Below are 23,080 nucleotides of genomic sequence, written 5' to 3' on the forward strand. Positions count from 1 at the left end.
CATAGCAAGTGCACATTTGGACAACCCTAGACCCCACTTTGTCAACCCTAGCACAAACATGGACAACCTGAGCACACTTCTGCCATCACCGAACACATGTTTAGCAACTCCAAACACCCCTATCACCCTCTGGGTATCCCTTGTACACTGTTGCGCACCCCAGCACACACCTGGTCACGTCTAATACGCTCATCCTCGCACACGCGTGAACAACCCTTGCACAATCTGAGCAATCCTAGCACACACTTGACACTAGTTATCACACCCTTGGGCACACCGCCCATAATGTGGGCACAAGTTAGACCCCCTTGACCACCTCTAGCATCCAATTTGGCATACCTTGAATACTTTTGTGCACCCAAGCATGCCAATTGTCACACCTATCCACTGAGGCACGCTTGGCCACGACCGACATGTTTTTGAGCACGCCTAGCAGACACTTGTTCACTCCAACACACTCTTGGGAATCTGTAGAAGATTCTTGACATTCTGTAGCACACTCTTTGCACCTCATCGCACCCCTGGACACTACTGCCGTGCACTTGCCATCGTCAAGTACACTCTTGAGCATGCCTAGAACACTATTGGGCACACCTAGACAGCTCTTGGGAACCACTAGCATGCTCATAAACACCCCTATCACACAACTGCTCACTACCAACACATTTTGGGCACTTTAGTGGGCAAACTAGCTCACTGTCGGGCACACCAAGCAAACACTTGGACACACTAGCACACACTTGCCATCCCCGAGCACATGAATGTTCTGTTCAGCACACACTTGGACACCGTATCAAACTCTTCTTTACCCCTAGCACACACTTGCTTACTCCTATCACACTCTTATCACTGGCACACTTTTGCCATCCCTAGGTAAAGTTTTGAGTACCCCAGAATAACCTTTGGCACCCCATCACAGTTTTGCACTCTTGTGAAGCCCTAGAACACTCCTGGACACACCCCATTACACACCTAGGCACCCCTATTACTCTTTTGGGCAACCCTTCAAGTACGTGGGCATCCCTAGCACATCATGCCATCCACTAGCACTGTCTTGCGCACATGAGTACACTGTGGGCACAGCAGGCACATATTTGGGCAACCTTAGGCCGAGCTTGAGCAAGCCTAGTAAATACTTGACACCCTAGAACAATCTTTTCAACCGCTAGCACATGTTGGGCCACTAGTTCAGTTTAGTGATACAGCCCTGAAACAGGCCCTTCGGCCCAGTGCGTCTGTGCCAACCATCAACCACCCATTTATCCTAATCCTATACTAATCCCATATTCCTACCACATCCCCATCTGTCCCAATATTTCCCTACCACCTACCTATACTAGGGACAATTTTATAATGGCCAATTTACCTACCAACCTGCAAGTCTTTTGGCTCATGGGAGGAAACCGGAGCACCCGGAGAAAACCCACGCAGACACAGGGAGAACTTGCAAACTCCACACAGGCAGTACCCAGAATTGAACCCGGGTCGCTGGAGCTGTGAGGCTGCGGTGCTAACCACTGCGCCACTGTGCCACCCAAAGTATCATAGTATCATAGTCGGGGCACCTCTGGACCACATCTGGGGACTCACAGTACACACTGGGCTCCCAAGCATGCCCTTGGCAACCCTATCACTCTCTTGAACAATACTAGCATGATCTGGGCCACAGTCCTAGCACACACTTGCCATCTCCAAACAAACACTTGGTCACATCTAACACACTCTAGACACACCAATCAGTCCCTTGGCCAGTGTAACACACACTTGGACACCCATAGTACACTTTTGGGCACCCCAACACTCTACTGGACACAACTGGCACGATCTTGCCATCCCTGAGTACACTCCTAGGCACCCCAGAACACTCTTTGGCACCAAATCACACTCTGGATTCACCATTTACACTTTTGGTCACCCCAGTACATTTTTGGGCACTCTACCACATTCCAGGCATTCCTAGCACGCACTTGCCATCACCTTGCACACATTTGGTCACCCCGCGTACACATTGGACATGCCTAGCACCCTCTTGGGCACGCCAATCAGACATTTTGGCAACGCTAGCCCTGAGTTGGGTACACCTAGCTTACACTTAGACGCTCTGCCACACTCTTGCCATCTCCCTAGCACACCTAGAACACTCTTGGGCACCCCTTTCACACTCTTAGGCATCCCTATTACAAACGTGGGCACCCAAATCACACTCTGCACACTTCTCATTCACTTGGGCATGCCTGGAACACTCTTGTGCAAAACTAACATACTCTGACTACCGCTAGCGCACACCTGGGTGCAGCTAGACCCATATTAGGCACCCCAGCGCACACTTGGCACTCCTATCACAAAGTTGGGCACCCAGAGCACATATTTGTCATTCTCTATCATACACTTGGATTGCCCTATCACGCTCTGATCATACTGTAGACACTCTTTGGCACCTCTAGCATACACTGGGCGGCCCATGTAAACTCTGGCCACCCCTAGTACACTTTTGGACACCACTGGCACACGCTTGCCATCCCCAAGTACACTCTTGGACATCCCCAGAACACTCTTTGCACCCCTCTCTTACACTTGGGCACTCTGGGGCATCCCTAGTACTCTCATGAGTACCGCCAGAACACTCTTGGTCATCCCCATCACACTCAAGGCCACACCTAACACTTTCTGGGCACTCCTAGCTCACACATGCCATTCTGTAGCACACCCTTCAGCACACCTAGAGCACACTTGGGCACACCTAGAACACTCTTGGACTCCCCTAGTGCTCACTTGCTCACTCCTACCGCGCTGTTGGGCTCCTGTGGCACACTGATATCATTCGCGGGCACACCTTTGGACAGCCTATAACACTCTGGGCATACTGAACACATCTATTACATAAGAGGCTCCCCTAGCACCCTCCTGTTCACCCCATCACACTCTTTGACATCAGTGGCACACTCTTGCCATCCCTGAGTACACTCTTGGGCACCCCAGAACATTTTTCATCACCACTATCACCATCTTGGCACCCCATGAGTACATTTGGGCTCCCCTAGTACACTCTTGGTCTCCTCCAGCTCACACTTGGGTACCCCTACTACACTGTTGACACCCCATCACATTCTGGGCATTCCTAGCACACACTTGCCATTTCCTAGTACAGTCTTGGGCACCACTAATACAATCTTGGGCACTCCTAGAACAATCTTGAACATTCCTAGTGCACTCTAGTGCACCACTATCACACACCTGGTCACACTTATTACCTTATTTGGCACACCTATAACTCTCTGGACATACCAAGCACACATTTGAGAAAACTAGCCCATGCTTGGGCACCACTAGCAGGCACTTATCAACCCCTGGAACATGTTTGGTAAATCCGAGAAAACTCTTGGGCACCCATTTCTCACACTTAATCACCCGTTGTATGCTGTTGTCCATACCTAGAAAACTCTTGGGCACCCCGGCATGCTCAGTACACATATGCTCACTCCTAGCACACTCTTGGGAATTTGTAGTACACTCTTGTCTTTCTCCAGCATAACATAGCACACTCTTAGACAACACTGGCACACTCTTGCCATCCTTGAGTACATTCCTGGGCACACCAAATGATTTTGGTCACTCCTAGCTCAGAGTTTCCATCAGCTAGTACATGCTTGGGCACCCCTAGTGCATAATTGGGTGCAGGATGAAAAATCTTGGGGACCTCTACAACACTCTTGGGCAACTGAAGAACCTTCTTGGTCCACACAAACCACATTCTGGGTACTCCAAGCACACATTTGAGTAAACTGGCCCACTCTTGGCCACCCCTAGCAGACACTTGCCTTCAGCTATCGCACTAATTCACACTTGGTCACGCCTTGGCAGGAAAAAAGACAGAGGTGCAAGGGGAGAGCCAACTGTGCAACAGCCCCGACAAACAAATTTCTCTGCCGCACCTGTGGAAGAGCCTGTCACTCTAGAATTGGCCTTTATAGCCACTCCAGGCGCTGCTTCATAAACCACTGACCACCTCCAGGCGCGTATCCATTGTCTCTCGAGATAAGGAGGCCCAAAAGAAAAAGAAAAGAAAACACCTAGTACACCCTTGGTCACCCCATCACAAACTTGGGCACACCTGGCTCTTTCTTGGGGACCCACGAACATTGTGGGAACTCCTATCACACACGTGTTCACTCATTGCACACTCTTGGGCATCTGTAGCACACTCTTATCATTGTCTATCACACCCCTGGACAACCCTAGAAAATTCTGGGCACACTGAGCACTCTTTTTGTCACCTCTATCACCCACTGGGCTCTCCTTGCACACTTCTGTGTACTCAAGCACATTCTTGTACCCCAGTGGTACACACTTGCCATCCCCGAGCACACTCTTAGGCACCCCATAATACTTTTTAGCACCCCTATCTCACTCTGGGTCACTCAAGCGCTCCCTTGGACAACTCTAGTACATACTTGGGCACCCCCATGACGACCTTGAGCAACCCTAGAACAAAGAACAAACAAAGAACAAAGAACAGTACAGCACAGGAACAGGCCATTCGCCCCTCCAAGCCTGCGCCGATCTTGATGCCTGCCGAAACTAAAACCTTCTGCACTTCCGGGGACCGTATCCGTCTATTCCCATCCTATTCATGTATTCGTCAAGATGCCTCTTAAACGTCGCTATCGTACCTGCTTCCACCACTTCCCCCGGCAACAAGTTCCAGGCACTCACCACCCTCTGTGTAAAGAACTTACCTCGCACATCCCCTCTAAACTTTGCCCCTCTCACCTTAAACCTATGTCCCCTAGTAACTGACTCTTGCACCCTGGGAAAAAGCTTCTGACTATCCACTCTGTCCATGCCGCTCATAACTTTGTAAACCGTTATCATGTCACCCCTCCACCTCCATGGTTCCAGTGAAAACAATCTGAGTTTATCCAACCTCTTCTCATAGCTAATACCCTCCAGACCAGGCAACATTCTGGTAAACCTCCTCTGTACCCTTTCCAAAGCCTCCACGTCCTTCTGGTAGTGTGGAGACCAGAATTGCACGCAATATTGTAAGTGTGGCCTAATTAAAGTTCTGTACAGCTGCAACATGACCTGCCAATTTTTATACTCTATGCCCCGACCGATGAAAGCAAGTATGCCGTATGCCTTCTTGACTACCTTATCGACCTGCGTTGCCACTTTCAGTGACCTGTGGACCTGTACACCCAGATCTCTCTGCCTGTCAATACTCCTAAGGGTTCTGCCATTTACTGTATACTTCCCACCTGCATTAGATCTTCCAAAATGCATTACCTCACATTTGTCCGGATTAAACCCCATCTGCCATTTCTTCTCCCAAGTCTCCAACCGATCTGCATCCTGCTGTATCCTCTGACAATCCCCATCACTATCCGCAACTCCAACCTTTGTGTCGTCCGCAAATTTACTAATCAGACCAGCTACATTTTCCTCCAAATCATTTATATATAATACAAAGAGCAAAGGTCCCAGCACTGATCCCTGCGGAACACCATTCGTCACATCCCTCCATTCAGAAAAGCACCCTTCCACTGCTACCCTCTGTCTTCTATGACAGAACCAGTTCTGTATCCATCTTGCCAGCTCACCTCTGATCCCGTGTGACTTCCCCTTTTGTACCAGTCTGCCATGAGGTACCTTGTCAAAGGCTTTACTGAAGTCCGTATTGATAACATCCACTGCCTTCCTTCATCAATCATCTTTGTCACTTCCTCAAAAAACTCAATCAAATTAGTGAGACACGACCTCCCCTTCACAAAACCATGCTACCTTTCATTAATAAGTTTGTTTGTTTCCAAACGGGAGTAAATCCTGTCCCGAAGAATCCTCTCTAATAATTTCCCTACCACTGATGTAAGGCTCACCGGCCTATAATTTCCTGGATTATCCTTGCTACCCTTCTTAAACAAAGGAACAACATTGGCTATTCTCCGGTCCTCTTGGAGCTCACCTGTAGCCAATGAGGATGTAAAGATTTCTGTCAAGGCCCCAGCAATTTCTTCTCTTGCCTCCCTCAGTATTCTGGGGTAGATCCCATCAGGTCCAGGGGACTTATCCACCTTAACGCTTTGCAAGACAACCAACGCCTCCTCCTTTTTGACAATGAGATGACTGAGACTATCTACATTCCCTTCCCTCGGCTCATCATCCACCAAGTCCTTCCCTTTTGTGAATACTGATGCAAAGTACTCATTTAGTACCTCGCCCATTTCTTCTGGCTCCACACATAGATTCCCTTCTCTATCCTTGAGTGGGCCAACCCTGTCCCTAGTTACCCTCTTGCTCTTTATATATGTATAAAAAGCCTTGGGATTATCCTTAATCCTGTCTGCCAATGACATTCTGGGTACTCCTATTGCACGCTTACGATCATGTAGTAAATTCTTGGGCACCCCTAGTATACACTTGGGCACTGCTTGTTCGCTCTTGGGCTGCTCAGAACAGACTTGCGCACCACTAGCACGTTCTGGGGTATACCTACCACACTCTGGACACTATGGGCATACATTTGGGCAAACTAACCCATTCTTGGCAGCCCTATCATACACTTGGACCCCTAGCACACATGTCCCAACGCCGAGCACATGTTTGAACACAGAACATAGAACATTACATAGAACATAGAACATTACAGCGCAGTACAGGCCCTTCGGCCCTCAATGTTGCGCTGACCTGTGAAACCATCTGACCTACACTATTCCATTTTCATCCATATGTCTATCCAATGACCACTTAAATGCCCTTAAAGTTGGCGAGTCTACTACTGTTGCAGGCAGGGCGTTCCACGCCCCTACTACTCTCTGAGTAAAGAAACTACCTCTGACATCTGTCCTATATCTATCATCCCTCAACTTAAAGCTATGTCCCCTCGTGTTTGCCATCACCATCCGAGGAAAAAGACTCTCACTATCCACCCTATCTAACCCTCTGATTATCTTATATGTCTCTATTAAGTCACCTCTCCTCCTCCTTCTCTCTAACGAAAACAACCTCAAGTCCCTCAGCCTTTCCTCGTAAGACCTTCCCTCCATACCAGGCAACATCCTAGTAAATCTCCTCTGCACCCTTTCCAAAGCTTTCACATCCTTCCTATAATGCGGTGACCAGAACTGCACGCAATATTCCAGGTATGAATGGATGTTGCAGGTTCCGGGATTTAGATGTTTCACGAAGAACAGAGAAGATGGTAAAAGAGGGGGGGGTGTGGCATTGTTAATCAAGGAAAGTATTACAGCGGCAGAAAGGACGTTTGAGGACTCGTCCACTGAGGTAGTCTGGGCCGAGGTTAGAAACAGGAGAGGAGAGGTCACCCTGTTGGGAGTTTCCTATAGACCTCTGAATAGTTCCAGAGATGTAGAGGAAAGGATAGCGAAGATGATTCTTGACAGGAGCGAGAGTAACAGGGTAGTGGTTATGGGGGACTTTAACTTTCCAAATATTGACTAGAAATATGATAGTTCGAGTACTTTAGATGGGTCAGTTTTTGTCCAGTGTGTGCAGGAGGGTTTTCTGACACAGTATGTAGACAGGCCAACCAGGGGCGATGGCACATTGGATTTGGTACTGGGTAATGAACCCGGCCAGGTGTTAGATTTAGATGTAGGTGAGCACTTTGGTGATAGTGATCACAATTCGGTTAGGTTTACCTTAGCGATGGGCAGGGACAGGCATATACAGCAGGGCAAGAATTATAGCTGGGGGAAAGGAAATTATGATGCGATTAGGCAAGATTTAGAATGCGTAGGATGGGGAAGGAAACTGCAGGGGATGGGCACATTCGAAATGTGGAGCTTATTCAAGGAGCAGCTACTGCGTGTCCTTGATAAGTATGTACCTGTCAGGCAGGGAGGAAGTTGTCGAGCGAGGGAGCCGTGGTTTACCAAAGAAGTTGAAGAGCTTGTCAAGAGGAAGAAGAAGGCTTATGTTAGGATGAGACGTGAAGGCTCAGTTAGGGCGCTTGAGGGTTACAAGCTAGCCAGGAAGGATCTAAAGGGAGAGAGAAGAAGAGCAAGGAGAGGACACGAGAAGTCATTGGCGGATAGGATCAAAGAAAACCCTAAGGCTTTCTATAGGTATATCAGGAATAAAAGAATGACTAGAGATAGGTTAGGGCCAATCAAGGATAGCAGTGGGAAGTTGTGTGTGGAATTGGAGGAGATAGGGGAAGTGTTAAATGAATATTTGTCGTCAGTATTTACAGTGGAGAAAGAAAATGTTGTCGAGGAGAATACTGAGATACAGACTACTAGGCTTGATGGGATTGAGGTTCACAAGGAGGAGGTGTTAGCAATTTTGGAAAGTGTGAAAATAGATAAGTCCCCTGGGCCAGATGGGATTTATCCTAGGATTCTCTGGGAAGCCAGGGAGGAGATTGCAGAGCCTTTGTCCTTGATTTTTATGTCGTCATTGTCGACAGGAATAGTGCCGGAAGACTGGAGGATCGCAAATGTTGTCCCCTTGTTCAAGAAGGGGAGTAGAGACAGCCCTGGTAATAAGAGACCTGTGAGCCTTACTTCGCTTGTGGGTAAAATGTTGGAAAAGGTTTTTAGAGATAGGATTTATAATCAACTTGAAAAGAATAAGTTCATTAGAGATAGTCAGCACGGTTTTGTGAAGGGTAGGTCATGCCTCACAAACCTTATTGAGTTTTTTGACAAGGTGACCAAACAGGTGGATGAGGGTAAAGCCGTGGATGTGGTGTCTTTGGATTTCAGTAAGGCGTTTGATAAAGTTCCCCACGGTAGGCTATTGCAGAAAATACAGAAGTATGGGATTGAAGGTGAATTAGTGCTTTGGATCAGAAATTGGCTAGCTGAAAGAAGACAGAGGGTGGTGGTTGATGGTAAATGTTCATCCTGGAGTATAGTTTCTAGTGGTGTACCGCAAGGATCTGTTTTGGGGTCACTGCAGTTTGTCATTTTTATAAATGACCTGGATGAGGGTGTAGAAGGGTGGGTTAGTAAATTTGCGGATGACACGAAGGTCGGTGGAGTTGTGGATAGTGCCGAAGGATGTTGTCGGTTACAAAGAGACATAGATAGGCTGCAGAGCTGGGCTGAGAGATGGCAAATGGAGTTTAATGCGGAAAAGTGTGAGGTGATTCACTTCGGAAGGAGTAACAGGATTGCAGAATACTGGGCTAATGGGAAGATTCTTGGTAGTGTAGATGAGCAGAGAGATCTTGGTATCCAGGTACATAAATCCCTGAAAGTTGCCACCCAGGTTAATAGAGCTGTTAAGAAGGCATATGGTGTGTTAGCTTTTATTAGTAGGGGGATCGAGTTTCGGAGCCACGAGGTCATGTTGCAGCTGTACAAAACTCTGGTGCGGCGCACCTGGAGTATTGCGTGCAGTTCTGGTCACCGCATTATAGGAAGGATGTGGAAGCTTTGGAAAGGGTGCAGAGGAGATTTACTAGGATGTTGCCTGGTCTGGAGGGAAGGTCTTATGAGGAAAGGCTGAGGGACTTGAGGTTGTTTTCGTTAGAGAGAAGGAGGAGAAGAGGTGACTTAATAGAGACATATAAGATAATCAGAGGGTTGGACAGGGTGGATAGTGAGAGCTTTTTTCCTCGGATGGTGATGGCAAACACGAGGGGACATAGCTTTAAGTTGAGGGGTGATAGATATAGGACAGATGTCAGAGGTAGTTTCTTTACACAGAGAGTAGTAGGGGCGTGGAACGCCCTGCCTGCAACAGTAGTAGACTCGCCAACTTTAAGGGCGTTTAAGTGGTCATTGGATAGACATATGGATGAAAATGGAATAGTGTAGGTCAGATGGTTTCACAGGTCGGCGCAACATCGAGGGCTGAAGAGCCTGTACTGCGCTGTAATGTTCTATGTTCTATGTTCTATGTTCTAGGTGCGGCCACACCAGAGTTTTGTACAGCTGCAGCATGACCTCGTGGCTCCGAAACTCGATCCCCCTACTCATAAAAGCTAACACACCATATGCCTTCTTAACAGCTCTATTAACCTGGGTGGCAACCTTCAGGGATTTATGTACCTGGACACCAAGAGCTCTCTGCTCATCTACACTACCAAGAATCTTCCCATTAGCCCAGTACTCTGCATTCCTGTTACTCCTTCCAAAGTGAATCACCTCACACTTTTCCGCATTAAACTCCATTTGCCATCTCAGCCCAGCTCTGCAGCCTATCTATGTCCCTCTGTAACCTACAACATCCTTCGGCGCTATCCACAACTCCACCGACCTTCGTGTCATCCGCAAATTTACTAACCCACCCTTCTACACCCTCATCCAGGTCATTTATAAAAATGACAAACAACAGTGGCCCCAAAACAGATCCTTGCGGTACACCACTAGTAACTAAACTCCAGGATGAACATTTGCCATCAACCACCACCCTCTGTCTTCTTTCAGCTAGCCAATTTCTGATCCAAAGCACTAAATCACCTTCAATCCCATACTTCCGTATTTTCTGCAATAGCCTACCGTGGGGAACCTTATCAAACGCCTTACTGAAATCCATATACACCACATCCATGGCTTTACCCTCATCCACCTGTTTGGTCACCTTGTCAAAAAACTCAATAAGGTTTGTGAGGCACGACCTACCCGTCACAAAACCATGCTGACTATCTCTAATGAACTTATTCTTTTCAAGATGATTATAAATCCTATCTCTTTTAACCTTTTCCAACATTTTACCCACAACCAAAGTAAGGCTCACAGGTCTATAATTACCAGGGCTGTCTCTACTCCCCTTCTTGAACAAGGGGACAACATTTGCTATCCTCCAGTCTTCCGGCACTCTTCCTGTTGACAATGACGACATAAAGATCAAGGTCAAAGGCTCTGCAATCTCCTCCCTGGCTTCCCAGAGAATCCTAGGATAAATCCCATCTGGCCCAGGGGACATCTATTTTCACACTTTCCAAAATTGCTAACACCTCCTCCTTGTGAACCTCAATCCCATCTAGCCTAGTAGTCTGTATCTCAGTATTCTCCTCGACAACATTTTCTTTCTCTACTGTAAATACTGATGAAAAATATTCATTTAACCCTTCCCCTATCTCCTCTGATTCCACACACAACTTCCCACTACTATCCTTGATTGGCCCTAATCTCACTCTAGTCATTCTTTTATTCCTGATATACCTATAGAAAGCCTTAGGGTTTTCCTTGATCCTGTCCGCCAATGACTTCTCGTGTCCTCTCCTCGCTCTTCTTAGCTCTCCCTTTATATCCTTCCTGGCTAGCTTGTAACTCTCAATCGCCCTAACTGAGCCTCCACATCTCATCCTAACATAAGCCTTCTTCTTCCTCTTGACAAGCGCTTCAACTTCTTTGGTAAACCATTGCCCAATAGTGTGATAGGTGATGGTATATGTGTGATAAGTGTGGCAAAGAGTATTCTGGGGTGCCCAACAGTGTACTAGTGCTGGCAAGAGTTTGCTAGTGGTGCCCAAGAATGTGATGGGGTCCACAAGAGCTTTCTAGGTGCGCACATGTGAGAGCTAGGGGAGACCAAAATGTTACAGGGGCGAAGAATAGTTTGCCAAGTGTGCCCATGAACATGATAGCGGTGACCGACTGAGTTTGAGATGGCAGCAGTTTGCTAGGAGTGCCCAAGGATGTGCAAGATTTGCAGAAGTGAGTCCTAGGGGTGCCCAAGAGTGCACTAAAGATGCCCAGAGTAAGTACAAGGGGTGCTCAAGAATGTTATAGCTGTGGCCAATCATGTGCTAGGGGATGGGAGTTGTATGCTAGGGTATCCAAGTGTGTGGTAGGAGTGCCCAAGAGTGTGCTAGGTTTGCCCAAGTGTGTGGTAGAAGTGTCCAAGTGTGTGATTGGAGTATGTAACAGTGCACTAAGTGTGCCCAAGTGCGTATGGAGGTTGTCCAAGAGTTTGCTAGGTAATGGCAAGGTGTGTTCCAAGAGCACCCAGAATGTGCTCGTGTTGCCCAAGAGGGTGATAGGGTTGCTCAAGTGTGTGCTGGGGATGCGCAAGTGTGTGCTGGGGATGTGCAAGTGTGTGCTGGGGATGCTCAAGTGTGTGCTGGGGATGCGCAAGTGTGTGCTGGGGATGCGCAGGTGTGTGCTGGGGATGCTCAAGTGTGTGCTGGGGATGCGCAAGTGTGTGCTGGGGATGCGCAAGCATGTATGAGAGCTGCCCAGATTGTGTTGGTGTGCCGAAGTGTATTCTGGGATGCCCAAGAGTGTACTCCGGATCGGAAGAGTCTGCCAGTAATGTCCAAGAGTGTGTTGGGTTGCACAAACGCATGCTAGGGGAGCCCCGTATTTGCTGGAGATGCCAAAGGGGGTTTTCAGTATGCCCAGAGTGTTTGTCCAAGATTGTGCTGGGGAATGACATGCTCAAGGCTGTACTCGGAGTGGGTAATTTTGCGCTGAGGGCGCCCAAGAGCATGTGAGGGGCGATCAAAACTGTTGTAGGATATTTGGATGCGCACAAGAGAGGGATGTGTTTTTCTAAGAGAGCGCTGGTGTGCCCAACAGTGTTCGAGGGAAGCCCAAGTGTGTGATAGATGTGCCCAAGGGGATAGTCAGTGTAGCAAGAGTGTGGTAGGGTTGCCCAAGTGTGTGCCACGTGATGAGATGTATGTGCTTGGAGTACACAGATTGTATTGAGGTTGTTCAAGAGTGTGATAAGTATGCACAAGACTGTAATGGATGCACCCAAGAGTGTACTAAGTGTGCCTAGAGTGTGGTAGGAGTGCCCAAGAGTGAACTAGGGTTGCCCAAGTGTGTGCTAGTTCTGTTCATAGTGTGATAGGGTAACCAAACATATGCGAGAGGATGACAGGTGGGTGCTATGATTTCCAAGTGACAGCCAGGGATGTCAAATGTGTGCTTTTTGTGCCCAGAGAGTGATTAGTGTGCCAATGAATGTGCCATGAGTGCTTAAGATTGAGCTAGGGGATGCCAGCAGAGTTATAGGGGTGCCCAAAAGTGTGCTAAGATGACAACAGTGTGTCCTCCGGGTGACAAAAGTGTCATAGTGGCAAGTGAGTGCTAGGAGTACCCAGATTGTTCCAAGACTGCCCAAACAAGTTATAGGGGTGCCATGAGTAGGCTGTGGTGCACAAAAGTGTGCTATGGGTGCCCAAAAGTGTGCTATGGGTGCCCAGTTTATGCTAGAGGCGCCAAACTGTGTTCTCAGTGTGCTCAGTGCGTAAGAGGGGTGCAGAATAGAATGTTCCGTGTGACAATGTGTGTTCCAAGGGTGCCCAAGAGTGTGCTAGGTATGCACAAGAATGTGCTTGCGCTGCCCAAGGTGTTGCAGTGGTGCCGAACAGTCTGCTGGGCGTTCCCAAGAGTGTACTAGGGGTGTCCAAGAATGTAGTCGGGCTGCCCAAGAGTGTACTAGGTGATCTCAAGTGTATGCTAGAGTGACCAGAATTTTTTATATTTGCTCAAGTGTTGTACGGGTACTCAAGTGTCTGATGGGGCAACCCAGGTATATATTAGTTGTGCCCATGAGTGTGCTTGGATCCCCAGAATATGCCAGGGGTGCTAAAGTGTCTTCTGGGGTACAGAAGAGTGAGCTCGAGGATGGCTCGAGTGTGATAGTGGTGTCCAAGAGTGTGATGGTAAGAACAAGAGTGTGCAAGGAGAGCTCAGTGTGTGACAGATGTGCCAAAGATTGTGAGCAGCTTGCCCAAAGTATGATAGGGTTGTCCAAGAGTGTGCTCGAGAATTACAAGAGTGTGCTACGGGTGCCCGAGAGTGTGATAGGAGTGACCAATTGAATGTTAGGAGCGGGCAAGTATGTGATAGTGGTGCCAAAGAGTGTACTAGGGCTGCCCGAGATTGCATGAGTAGTGACCAAAAATATACTAGGTGGTGGCAAGTGTGTGATAGGAGGGCCTAGAATGCTCTAAGTTTGCGCAAGCATGTGAAAGAGGTGTCCAAGAATGTGCTGTGGTGCACAAATGTGTGATAGGTGTGCCCAGTGTATGCTAAAGGTGCCAATGAGCGTGCTCATTGTGTCCAGAGTGTTGTAGGGTGAAGAAGAGTGTGCTGGACAGGGGGGACAAACAGTGTTCCAAGAATGCCCAAGGCTGTGATAGGAGTGAGCAAGTGCATGATGGGAGTGCCCAAGAGTATGCTAGGGGTACGCAAGAGTATGCTAGGTGATGGTAAATGTGTGATGGAGTGCCCACAATGTTCTAAGATTGCACAAGAGCATAGTTGGGGTCCACAAAAGACGCTTGGGGATAGCACGTGTGTGACAGTGGTGTCCAAAGGTGTGCTGCAGTGCACTCGATGCTTGCTCGATATGCCAAAGAGTGTGCTAGAATCGACAAGTGTGTGCTACGGGCGCCCAAGAGTTTGCTGGGAGAGAGCAAGTGTGTGAAAGGGGTGACCAAACATGTGCTAGGGTATTTTTATTTAGAGATACAGCACCAAAACAGGCCCTTCAGCCCACCGAGCCTGTGCCGACCAACAAACACCCATTTCTACTAACCCTACAGTCATCCCATATTCCCAATCAATTACCTACACTAGGGGCAATTTACAATGGCCAATTTACGTGTCACCTCCAAGTCATTGGATGTGGGAGGAAACCAGAGCACCCGGCAAAAACCCACGCAGACACAGGTAGAACTTGCAAAGTCCACACAGGCAGTACCCAGAATCGAACCGGGGTCCCGGGAACTATGAGGCTGCGGTGCTAACCACTGCGCCACTGTGCCACCCAAGTATGGCACGTGTTTGCTCCGATATTCGAGTGTATGCACCCCTATTACATGCTGGTCACACTAAGCACCCTCTTGGGCATCCCTGATACACTCTAGGGCACAGTGAGCACACACTTGCTCACTCCTAGCACTCTCCTAGACAGCCATAGCTCACTCTTGTCATTCTCGAACACACTGCTGGACAGATCTATCACAATCTGTACACATTGAGCAATGTCTTTGGCACCTCCAGTTCACACTGTGTACCCCTATAACACTCTGAGCACCCCTGTTACACTCTTGGAATCCACTGGCACATTCTTTCCATCCCCAAGTACATTTTTGGGTACCCCAGAACACTCTTCGGCACTCCTATTACACTCGGGTCACCCTAAGAGCCCTATTGGTCATCCTAGTACACTATAGGTCACAGTGATCACTGAATTGCTCACTCCTAGCACTCTCCTAGACACCCGTAGCGCACTCTTGTCATTCTCTAACACACTGCTGGACAGACGTTGTGTGCGCTAGGAGTGCCCAAGAGTGTTCTGAGTGTACCCAGAAGAGTGATAGGACATGGCAAGAATGAGAGCGTTGTCTAAGAGAGTGACAGAGTGCTCCAAATTGTTCTAGAGATGCCCAACTGTTTGCTAGAGGGGCCCAAGTGGGTGTTCGGTGCGCCCAGACTGCATTAAGGGAGCCCACGTGTCTGCTAGGTGAAGACATGTGAGTGATAGGTGTGCCCAGATTGTGATATTGCTGTTAATGTGAGTAATAGGGGTGCCCAAGAGCGCAATAAGGGTGCCCAGAGAGTGATGGCATGCCCGGTGGGCGATAGATGTGCCACCTGGAGTGTGCCACAGAGTGATCAGTGTGCCCAGAGGGTCACAGAGCTGTCCAAGAATGTGCTACAGCAAGAGCAAGCGAAAGAAAGGTGTGCCCAAGAGTGTGGTCGGGGTGACAAGCATATGCTAGGGGATGGCAAGTGTGTGCTAGGGTGTTGAAGTGTCTGCTAGGGTTCCCAAGCGTGGGCTAGTTTGCCCAAATGTGTTTTCAGAGAACTCAGAGAGTGCTAGGTCAGCCCAAGAAGGTTCTAGATGTGCTCATGTGTGTGATAGGGTTTCCAAAGAGTAAGATGGGGGTGACCAACTGTGTGATATGTTTGTCCAAGAGTATGTTAGAGAATGACAAGAGAGTGCTACAAGTGCCCAAGAGTGTGCTGAGAGAGAGAAAGTATGAGGTGACCAAGTGTGTCTTTGGGGTGACCAAGAGTGTACTAGTGGTGCCCATGAATGTAGTAGGCGTGCTCAAGTGTGTGCTACGTGATGGAAACTGAGTGCCATGAGTGACCAGAATGATCTGGGATTACCAAAGATTGTGGCAGGGTGCTGAAGTTTAGACTGGGGTGCTCAAGCATGTGCGCAGAGATGGCACGAGTGTGACACTGGTGTCCAACAGTGTGCTGGGGTGAACAAGGGTGTGCTAGGGCTGTCCAACAATGTGTGATAGAGAATGACAAGAGTCAGCTACAGATACCCAAGAGTGTTCCAGGCGATGGCAAGTGTGTACCAGGGGCGCTTATATGCATGATAGGCGTGGTCAAGTGTGTGTGAGGTAATAGCAATAACCGTACTAGGGGTGCACAGAGACTAATGGGGATGGCAAAATTGTCCTGCGGGGCTCAAGAGACTGCTAGGGATTCCCAGTGCATACAGCGTTTTCCGAAGTGTATTCTACAGCTGCCCAGAGCGTGCTCAGGAATCACAAGTGCATACTACGTGTGCACAACTTTGTGCTAAGGGTAACCAAGAGTGTACTATGGATGCTCCGAGTATGCTAAGACTGGCCAAGAGTGCAATAGGAGTGCCCACGAGGGCAGCTGGGTGTCCAAGTGAGTGATAAGGTGATAACCAGGTGCGTGATAAGGGTGACAAAGAACATGTTAGGGGGTGACCAAAAATGTGCCAGGGGATGGCAGGAGTGTGCTAGGGCGTCCAATTGTTTGATGTGCCCAGGAACGTAATAGGGGTTCCGAAGCATGTAGGAGTGGTACAGAAGTGTGTTCTAGGGGTGTCAAGAATATCCTAGGTGATGTTAATTGAGTGCTCGGAGAGCCCAAATTGTTCTAGGGTTGTCCAAGAGTGTGGTTGGTGTCAGCAAGAGGGTCCTCAATGTGCTCAAGTGTGTGCTGGAATTGCCCAAGCGCATGCTCAGTGTGCCCAGGAGTTAGATAGAGGTGACCAGGAGTGCAATAGGGGTGCCAAAGAGTGTGCAAGGGGGTCCCCACGACAATGTTAGCTGTGACCTGGTGTGTGCCAGGAATGCTCAACAGTGTGCTCTGGTTGATAGAGGTGACCAGGAGTGCAATAGGGGTGCACAAGAATGTGCTAGGGATGCCCAAGAGAGTGATAGGGGTGGCAGGAGTGTGTTGAGTGAAGGGAAGAGTGTACTGGCAGATGGTAAGACTGTGCAACAGGTGCTCAAGAGGGTAATAGGGGTGTCAAGAGTGTAAAAGGTGTGCCTGAGAGATGATCAGGAGTGCTGAGTGTGTGTGAGTGGTGCGGAAGTGTGCGACAGCAGAAGGCAAGAGTGTACTAGGGCTCCCAAGTGTGTTTTAGGGGAAGGGAAAGGTGTGTCAGAAGTGTCCAAGAGAATGACAGGTATGCCAAAGAGAATGCACGGGGTGCCCAAGAGTGTTCTAGGGGACGGCAAGAGTCTGCCAGCAGTGCCAAAGTATGTGCTGGGGTAAACCAAGTGTGTAATAGGCGATGACAACTGTGTGATAGTGGTGTGCAGGGTATGCAAGGGATGCCAACAGTGTGCTGGGGAGCCCAAGAGCATGATAGGTGCTCCCAGGGGAGTGTTAGGTGTTCCCAAGTGTGTTCTGCTGGTAACCAATGTCTGCCAGGGAATGGTAAGAGTGTACTAGGGGTGCCTAAACATGTGCAAGGGAATGGCAGGAGTGTGCTAGTACTTCCAAGTGTATGCTAGCCGTGCCCAATAGTGGGCTAATTTGCCAAAGTGTGTGCTTGGTATGCCCACAGCGTGTTAGGTGTGCCCAAGCATGTGCTGGGTTGCCCAAGTGTGAGCTAGAGAATGGCAATCGTGTGATAGGGATCCCAAGAGGGCAGTCTTGGTGCTCAGAGAGTGATAAGTTGCCAAAGAGTGCTCTGGCGTGCCCAAGAATGTATTCGGGGATGGCATGAGTTTGCCAGTGGTATCCAAGAGTATGATATGGGTGACCAAACAAGAGCCAGGGGATGTCAAGTGTGTGCTGGGCTGCCCAAGGGTGTCATGGGAGTACTCAAAAGCGTACTAGGGGTGACCAGTCATGTGCTAGGGCTGCCCAAGTCTTTACTAGGTGATCGTACATGAGTGTTCAAGTGCCCAGAATGTTCTATGGTGCCCCAAGAGTGTGATGAGGATGGTGAAGTGTGGCCTAGATGCGTCCAGGAGTATACTAAGAGTGTGCAAGTGTGCGCTTGGTGTTAACAGAGTGTGTTGTGTGCTGGGGAGTGTTGTGGGGTGCCCAAGGGTGCACTCGGCGATGGCAAGAGAGTGCCAGTAATGGCCAAGTGTATGATGGGGTGAACAGCAGTGTGATAGGGTAGCCCACTATGTGATAGAGTTGACAGAGAAAGTGATCATTGTTCACACAGTGTATTAGGGTTGTCCAAGAGTGTGTTTGCTAGATGTTTCCAAGAGCGTTCTAGGTGTGCCCAAGAGTGTTTTAGGGGAGACCAATTGTGTGCTAGGGGATGGCAAGAGTGTGATAGGTGTGTACAAGAGGGTGATTGGTGACCCCAGTGTGTAGGAGGGATGTCCAAGTGTGTGCTAGGCGATGGCAGGTGTGTGCTAGTAGTTTAGTTTAGTTTAGTGATACAGCACTGAAACAGGCCCTTTGGCCCACTGAGTCTGTGCTGACCATCAACCACCCATTTATACTAATCCTACACTAATTCCATATTCCTACACATCCCCACCTGTCCCTATATTTCCCTACCACCTACCTATACTAGGGGCAATTTATAATAGCCAATTTACCTATCAACCTGCAAGTCTTTGGCATGTGGGAGGAAACCGTAACACCCGGAGGAAACCCACGCAGACACAGGGAGAACTTGCAAACTCCACACAGGCAGTACCCAGAATTGAACTCGGGTCGCTGGAGCTGTGAGGCTGCGGTGCTAACCACTGCGCCACTGTGTAGTGTACAGGTTGTACTAGGGTTGTTCAAATATGTACTAGGAGTGAAAAAGAGAGATAGGGGTCAATAAGAGAGTACTAGTGTTGCCCAAGAGTTTGCAAGGTGTGTCCAAGTCTGTGATAGAGGTGGTCAGAGTGTGATAGCTGTGAACAAACATGTGTTAGGTAATGGCAGAAGTGTGCTTGGGTTTCCATGTTTGTACTAAGGGTGCCAAAGAGAGGGCTAGGGTTGCCCACATTTCCAATTGTGCCCAGAGTGTGTTTGCTGCGCCCAAGAAAGTGCCATGTGTGCCCAACAGTGAGATGGAGGATGGCAGCAGTGTAAGAAGGTTGCCCAAGCAGGTGCTAGGGATGCAGAAGGGTGTCCCAGGATTTCAAGGAGTGCATCAGGTGTCGCCAAGAGTGGGGCAAGGGTGCCCAAATGGGTGCTCGGTATGCCCAGAGGTTGATAAGTGTGCCCAAGAGTGTGATAGTGGTGCCCACGCATGTGCTGTGTGTGCCCAAGAGTGTACTGCGGGTGCAGAAGTGTGTGCTAGGTGATGGAAACTGTGTGATAGGGGTGCCGGGAATGTGGTAGGGGTGTCCAAGTGTGTGATAAGGTTCACCAAGAGTGTGATGGGGTACCCAGGAGTGTACCACGGGTGCGCAAGTTTGTGATAGGTATGTTCAAGAGTTGGCTAGGGGTGCCCAAATGTGTGCTTGACGTGGCCAGATAGTGATAGGGGTGCCTAAGAGAGTTGTACTAGTGTCCACGCGTATAATTGGGTGCCCAAGAGTGTACTAGGTGTGCCCAACTGCATACTAGGGCATGACCAAGAGTGAGTTAGGTGAGCGCAAGTGTGCGCTTGAACCCAAGAATGTAATATGGGTACCCAAGAGTGTAGTAGCGGTGGGGCGGGGGGGTTACCAAGAGCGTGCTGAGAATACCCAAGTGTATACAAGGGGGACCCAAGAGTGCGCTAGGGGTGTCCAGCGTATGATAGGTGTGCCAAAGACTGTTCTAGGGTACCAACGAGTGTACATGGGGATGCCAAGAGTGTGCCAGTGCCGTCCAAGAGTGTGATGGGGTGCACATGATTGTGCTAGGAGCACCCATGGGTGATGGGGGTGCAACAGAGAGTGCTCAGTATGCCTAGATTGTGGTAGGGTTGTCTAAGAGTGTGATAGAGAATGACAAGAGTGTGCTGCAGGTGCTAGAGAGTGTGCTACAGATGCCCGTGTGTGTGCTCGGCGTGAGTAAGTGTGTGCTAACGGTCCCAAGAGCATGCTAGGTGTACCCAAGTGTGTGATAGAGGTGACCAACTGTGTCATGAGGTGTCCAGAGTATGATAAGTGTGAGGAAGAGATTATAGGTGTGCCCTACACAGTTATAGGGGTGAGAGTGCAAGGGGTTGGCAAGAATGTCAAAGGTGTGTCCAAGAGTGTGGTAGGGAGGCCAAACGTGTTCTAGGGGTGCCCAAGTGTGTGTCAAATGGCCAAGTGTTGTCCTTTGTGTGCCTAGAGTATGTTAGGTGTGTCCAAGTCTGCATTAGGAGATGGCAAGTGTGACCTAGGAGTGTCCAGATTGTGCGAGTATTGTTCAAGAGTGAGCTAGGGTTGCCCAGAGTTTTATAGAGCTACCTAAGAGGAAAGCGGAGTGCCCATAATGCACTAGAGGTACCCAAGGACGTGATAGGGTAGCTCAGAGTGTACTAGGGGTGTTCAGGTGTGTGATGGAGTGCCCAGAGTGTGATAGGTATGCCCAAACATGTGCTTGAGTTTGGCAGGGGTGTGCTAGGGTGTCAAGCGTGTGCTAGGGGTGACCAAGAGTGTGTTAAGTTTGTCGAAATGTGTACCTGTTGTGCCCATAGTGTGTTTGTGTGGCCAAGAAACTGATCGGGGTGACAAAGAGCATGCTAGTGGATGACAGCATTTGCTAGGGGTGTCCAAACTTGTGCAAGGATTGCAGAGAGTATCCAAAGGTGCCCAAGTGTGTAGTAGGTGATGGTGCATGCCAATATTGTGCTCGGGTTGTCCAAGTGTTTACGAGATGTGCGCAGAGTGTGATGGAGATGCCTGAGTGTGTACTCGGTGTGGCCAAATATATGCTAAGGCATGGCAAATGTGTGCTCGGGTGCCCAAGTGTGCACTAGGGCTGCCCAAGACTGGGCTAGGTTTTTCCAAATGTGTGCTTGGTGTGAGCACGTGTATAATAGGTGCATCCAAAGAGTGTTCTGCGGTGTCCAACGGTGCACTGGGCGATGGCGAGAGTTTGCTAGTGGTGTCCAAGAGTATCCTGGTGTGCACAAGTGTATGCTAGGTGTGCCCAAGAGTGTAATAGAGTGGCACAGGAGTGCACTAGGACTGCCCAGAGTGTGGCCGAGGTGCACAGGTGTGTGATAGGCTTTCCCAGATGTGTGATAGGTGTGACCAGAGTGTTACATGGGTGTCCAAACATGTGATAGAGATTAGTAGGAGTGTGCTAGGATGTGAAATCTGTGCCAGGGGTGACGACGAATGGGCGAAGGTTGCCTAAATGTGTCCTTGTTTTGCCCTTACTGTGCTGGTTCTGCCCAAGCATGATAAGATTGCCCAAGAGTCAGCTACTGGATGGCAGCAGTGTAATAGGGGTGCCAAAGCATGTGCAAAGTTGCAGAGGTGTGTCCTCGGGGTGTTGAATAATGTGCTAGGGTTCTCTAAGTGTGTGCTATGATTGTCCAAGTGTGTCCTAAGGATGACCATGAGTGTACTGGTGAGCCCAAGTGTGTGCTAAGAATGCCCAGACTGGTCTAAGGTTGCCCAAATGTAGGCTTGCTAAACACATAGGTGCACGTGTGCCCAAGAGTGTGCCAGGGGATGGCAGCAAGTGATAGGAGCTCTCAAGCATGTAACATGGTTTGAGAAGTGTGTCCTACGGTGCTCTGAGTGTGCTGAGTGATGGCACGTGTGTGCTAGGAATGTTTAGATTGTGCTCGGCTGTCGAAGTGTAGAGTAGGGATGCGCAGAGTATGCCAGGTGTGACCAAGTGTATGCTAGGGGTGGCCAAGAGTTTACTAGGGGTGCCCAGGAGTGTGTTAGGAATGCCCAGAGTGTGCTGGCTGTGGACAAGCATGTGTTAGGGGATGGCAAGAGTATGATAGAGCGTCCAAGTGTGATAGGGGTTCACCAGACTGGGCTAGGGATGCCCAAATATTTCTTTGTTGTGCCCAAGCGCGTTATAGGCATGCCGAAGATGTTCTGGGGTGCCCAAATGTTCTAGTGAAGACAAGCGTTTGCTAGTGGTGCCCAAGTGTATGTTGGTGTGGACAATAGTGTGCTTGGAGTGATCAATGCATGCCAGAGTTGCCAAAGTGTGTGCTCAGTGTGACTACAGTGTGCTAGGTTTGCCATAGAGTTTGCTAGAGAATGACAAATGTGCGCTACCGATGCCCAAGTGTGTGATGGGGTGCCCAAGAGCATTCTAGGCGCATATGTATGCGCTAGGGGTGACCAAAGTGTGACACGGGTGAAGAAAAGTGTGCCAACAGTGCCCAAGAGCCTGACAGCGATGACCAAGTGTGAGCTCGGGGATGGCAGCAGTTTGCTCGTGCTGCCCAAGCATGTGCAAGGGCTGCAGAAGTGTGTCCTGTTGGTAACCAAGAGTGTACTAGGGATGCACACAGTGAGTTCAAGGGGTGCCCAAGAGTGTTCTAGGTGTGGCCAAACATGTGCTAGTGGATGGGAGTAGTGTGGTCAGAGATCCAAGTGCGCGGTAGGAGTACAGAGGAGTGTGCTAGGTTTGCCCAAGAGTGTGATGGGGTGCTGAAGTGTGTACTCGAGGATGGCAGGTGTTTGCTAGTGGTGGCCAAGAGTGTGACGGGTGCAGAAGAGAATGATAGGTGTGCCCAAGACTGTTCTAGAAGATGGCAAGAGTATGATAGGGGTGGCCAAACATTTGCTTGGGGATGGCAAGTGTGTGCTAGGCTGTTCAACTTTCTGCTAGGGGTGCCTAAGAGTGCGCTGGTTTACCCAAATATGTGCTTGGAATGCTCAGAGTGAGAACGGTGTACCCAAGAAGATGCTAAGATTGCCCAAGTGTGTGGAACAGGTGTCCAAGTGTGTGACCGGGGTACACAAGAGTGCAGCTGGGGTGCCCAAGGGCATATGAGGGTTGTCCAAGAGTGTGCTAGGTAATGGCAAGTGTGTTCCAGGTGTGCCCACTTTGCGCTGGTCCTG

Source organism: Heterodontus francisci, chromosome 10, assembly GCF_036365525.1.
Source record: "Heterodontus francisci isolate sHetFra1 chromosome 10, sHetFra1.hap1, whole genome shotgun sequence".
Taxonomy (NCBI): Eukaryota; Metazoa; Chordata; class Chondrichthyes; order Heterodontiformes; family Heterodontidae; genus Heterodontus; species Heterodontus francisci.